The sequence below is a fragment of the Gallus gallus genome, chromosome Z (assembly GCF_016699485.2).
Source record: "Gallus gallus isolate bGalGal1 chromosome Z, bGalGal1.mat.broiler.GRCg7b, whole genome shotgun sequence".
NCBI lineage: Eukaryota > Metazoa > Chordata > Aves > Galliformes > Phasianidae > Gallus > Gallus gallus.
In genome coordinates this window covers 52,862,712-52,867,496 of record NC_052572.1, presented here as the reverse complement: position 1 = coordinate 52,867,496, position 4,785 = coordinate 52,862,712, and the positions used below count along the sequence as shown (strand labels likewise).

Genomic DNA, 4,785 nt, shown 5'->3' with positions numbered 1-4,785 from the left:
TCTCAGTGACATGTATGACACAGCCTTTTTCCTGAGCATCAGCTGCCCAAGTAAGAAGAGAGAGCAGAGAAGGAAAATGTGCCACTGTGAGCCCAGTAGCATAGGCAAAACCCAAACGTGCCTCTAAGGAAACACCGTTATTTTCCACCATTTTCAGCACCTTAAAGTGCCTCAGAAGTACCTCCTCCCAGAACCATGTTTGTGTATCCAGCCATCACAAAATAAAATGTTTATCCCTAAGGACACACAGGGAATTGTCTCTAATGTGTTTCATTGTCCTCATCGCGGACATGATGCATTTCCATAATAGCATCTGTAAGTCATCATGCAATGCTCACGCTGCTGACGAGCCGTAAGTAATTCAGGGGCTTTCAAGCCCCTCCTGCATAGCTCCTGTACTCCTTCACCATGGTCCTGTTCTTGCGCTGTAAGCTTCAGTGAAATCACATCTCTGTATCTGAGCAGCCATTCTGCTTTACAAAAGTGCTGATGATCTCCTTCATTAAAGACACAGAATGCACTTTATAGCTGGGTATAATTCTGTAAAGAGAAGACTCAGTGCGAAATATCCTCTTCGGGATTCAAAGTTTTCTGAGAATTTTTGTGAGGTGCAGATTGAAATTTCATTATGATTTGGGCTGAAATTATCGCTCCACTATTCTGCTCGTTTTCTAAAGGAAAGATGGGAAATCCACACTAATGCAAGGAAGAACTTCTTCACTGTGAGCGTGATAAAGCACTGGAACAGGATACCCAAAGAGGCTGTGCATTCTCCTTCTCTGGAGATACTCAAAACCTGCCTGGATGCTTTCTTGGGCGACCTGTAGGGAAGCTGCTTTAGTAGGAGTCTGGACTCAAGGATTTCCAGAGGTGCCTTCCAACAACTGTAGTTCTGTGATTTTGTGATACGGTAAAAAAAAAGTAGTTGGCAACTTGTGCACATAGATACTCAGTCCCATACAAAGGGCTGTGCTCAGGATGCAGCCACTGTGTGCAGCAGCTGAGCAGCATCTGAACATGTCAGAGGGCCGCTGTGTCTGCCCAGATCCCTGGGTCTGTGGTATCAGTGTAGCCAGGGCCAGCAGAGAAGGGACCTAGACAGTGACTTATGTTTTTATGATTTAACAGCAATCTTACAACTGAAGTTGCTAACAACCTACTCTATTCATCCTACTTAATTAAATTTGAAGTTTGTGTCACTGATAGTGTGGTTTTGTTCTTGTGGTAACCTCACACCCAAATTTCTAGTGACTGGCAATCCATCCTCTTCTGTACACGGGGAGGAACGTGGGACAGCCCTATAGTGCTTTAGTTCACTGTCCAGTTTCTAGTGGAAGGCAGAGGCTTTGAAGAGAAACACAATAGCCACCTCTTAAGGCCATCATAAGAGGACAGTTTGCCTCTCCCTTCAGAAAAAAAAAAAAAATCATTCTTCTGTCCTCATTTAGAAAGTAGTAGGTAATTAAATGGAAGGCTCTCACTGAAAAAAAATGTTTTGCAACCTAAACCTATTTTCCCAAGGGCAAATTTGGTCAGAAATATTTTTTTAAGTTTTCACAGAAAAATAATCATCAGTTTCACCCAGGCAGCTCTGTGGGTTCTCATTACCCAGAGAAATGTATAATACCATACTGTCTTTTCCAAAGCTAGCGAAACGCTGCAGATTATGTTCTCTGGCAATGAGTACTGCACAATAATTGTGTATGTCTAGTTATGATTTTTATTCAATGTGATACAATTTACTGCAGTGATTCACTCTATTAGTAGGTCTCCCTGAAACTGTTCCCAGGGGTGATATTTGATATATGATGGGATGTACTTTAACTGACTAATCACCTGAATGGGAGGTACATAGCAGTCACAACTCTCTACAGTAATAGTGAGAGTACCAGGTTTCTCCAGCAAGCAGTTTACCCCCTCTCTTGTGAAATAACACGAGGATCTCACCCACCTAACTATCTGGTCTCTGTAACCCTGAGGTCTGAATACCTCAAATTCCAAAGATTTTTAGAATGCAGGCTTTCCTCTATAGGTTTTCTCCTGGCATCTCGTGATAGGTTATGCTTCTGCAAGGGTTTAGTATACAGGAAAAAGAAGTACTTTGAGCACTGTCCAATCAGAATGCATGCTATTATTGCTAAGAGATTGCAGAAAGTGCACCAAGTTCGGATTGATGGAGAAGGAAGCACAAAGCACAGGAAAGGTGCAGGGCATGCTATTTGCAGCTATTAGATCCATTTGAGTGCAATTTCTCCTGCTGCTAGTCATTACTACAGATTCATAAGGGCCAGTGGCAGGTGAAACGGTTTGTTACTGCACTGAAATTCATGCAGTATCTCTTGATTTCCACTCCCTGCCCACCTCTCAACTCCCAACCCAATTTCTTTTCCCTTTTATTTAGATTTTACGGATGAAACCTCCACAGTCACAAGAGAATTATAACTGAAAGGCTCCAGCTCCTGCATTGAGAAGACCTGGTTTTATTATGCTACACTTTTAAAACTGGCTGTAAAATTCTACCTTGGCCTGGAGAAAGGGAATGACCGAGTCTGCGAATTCTTAAATGATAAAGGGATATGTTACCGGGGAAGCAGAAGGGCATAGCATCTATGAAGGACTAAGGCAGGGAGAAGAGGGCTTAAGCTGGAAAACAGTGTGGATAATGTCCAGGGAAGTACCAAGAGAGGTCTATGATTGTCAGGGGCTGCTCAGCTGCATGCCATGATGGTTTTAACTCATCTGATAGCATAGAGCAAAGTACTTCCAGGCTTCTCTGGAAAAAGAGACACCTCCTCTGAATTCCCTTCCTCCTTTCTCAGTACATGTCCATTTGTGTGTACCAATACCACATCAGCTAAACTAGGAGACAAAGTGCAGGAACTTATAGAAACAGATCTCATGCTCTCTACACCTTCTCATCTGTGAAAGGAGGAAATAGTTGGCTTACATATGCAGAGAAAAGTCTTGTAGATGACATAATGTAGAATCAATTATTAAAGCAAGTAGCATAAATGATATTGGAAGCATGCATCAGGTAGTATACTGGTTGGAATTCATAGGCTGTTCATAAGTTGGCATTCATACATACCCCAGAGCTGAAAATTCATATTCAACAAAATGATTCTACTATTAAATATTATATCCTTCCCATACCACTACTTCTGATTGCTTACATGTGTCATTTCAACCTAAGATGACTACATTCCATACACTTCCTGCAGTCAGTGCATTTCCAGAAAATCTTTTCCACTTCCATAAAACTGGATGCATATAGAAAGATTTTTTTTCCTGGAAGATTGCTTCTTCTCAGTTCCAGGTTGAAGCGCTCTGGCATGTGTCCCACTTTCCCATGTAGCTATGTGCAGTGGACAGAAACAAGCTTGACAAGGCAATGAATCATGTCACAGAATCATAGAATCACAGAATGGTTTGGGTTGGAAGGGACCTTAAATCCCACCCAGTTCAAACCCCATGCCATGGGTAGGGCTGCCTCCCACCAGCTCAGTCTGCCCGGGGCTGTATCCAACCTGGCCTTGAGCACCTTCAGGGATGGCACATCGACAGCTTCTCTGGGCAGCTGTGCCAGGGCCTCACCTCCCTCTCTGTATAAAAATTTCTCCTGACATCTAATCTTAATCTTCCCTCCTTTAGTATACAACCATCCTCCCTTGTCCTATCACTATTTACCAATGTAAAAAGTTTATTTTTCTCCTATTTATTATCTTGCTTTTAATGTTGGAAGGCCAGAATGAGGTATCCCTTCAGCATTCTCTTCTGTATTGCTCTCTAATTTAGATTGCAGGCATCCAGCCTATCTTCACAGGAGAGGTGCTCCAGCCCTCTGATCATCTCCATTGCCTTCTTCAGACCCTTTCCAAAAGCTTTACATCTTTCCTGAGCTGGGGGCCCTAGACCTGTACGCAGTACTCTAGAAGCAGTACTCAGGAGGGCAGAGGAGTGGGGAACAATCCCCTCCCTCATCCTGCTGACCATGCCACTTTGATGCAGCCCACATCAAACCTGATGGGTGAGCTGCAGCAGCCACATGCCTGGGACTCTGCCACCCTCAACAGAATCCCCAGCCCACCCAAGAATGAGGAGCAGAAGATGGTGGAGGAGTCCATGGATCACTGCACCTTCTAGGTGGCAGTAGTCTGCATGAGGGGATTTGTCCTTGTAGGAGTTTTTGATATCTTCATAGCTGGCATCAACACGAATGTTGGGTACATATCACACCTCAGTTGCAGAAGAAGTGGGGCATGAAAGATATGAGGCAGCAAGGCATATCCTATGCAAAGAACTTTGCCAGTGTAAGCACTATGTACTTCTGCAGCTAGTGCTTGGTAGAATCGTACAATGGAAAGTCAGACTGGAAGAATAGCATTATTAGAGGCTGCATCACAGGTGAAGCAATTGGCTTCAGAGCTGGTTTGAAGGCAGGGGTTCTCAGCTGTAGTGTTTTTTCTGCCTTCTCCACAGCAATTGATATTTTTGAAGAAGAAAAGTCTCCAGAGAGACCTGGTAGTAGCCTTTAATTATCTAAAGGGAGCTATAAGAAGGAAGAGGACAGACTCATTAGCAGAGTCTGTTGTAACAGGACAAGGGAAAATTGATTCAAACTAAAAGAGGAGAGATTTGGATTGCATATAAAGAAGAAGTTTATTACAGTAAGGATGTTGAGACACCAGACCAGTTTTCCCAGAGAAGTGGTGTATGCTCTGTCTCTGTAGGCATTCCAGGTCAGGCTGGAGGGGCCCTGAGTGCCTTATCCAGCTGTAGGTGTCC

General features: G+C 43.5%; 1 pseudogene; it reads left to right on the top strand.

Annotated features, from left to right (window-relative positions):
* The first annotated feature begins 3,025 nt into the window (after positions 1-3,025).
* LOC100857660 lies at positions 3,026-4,535 on the top strand (annotated as a pseudogene).
* Positions 4,536-4,785: the final 250 nt, after the last annotated feature.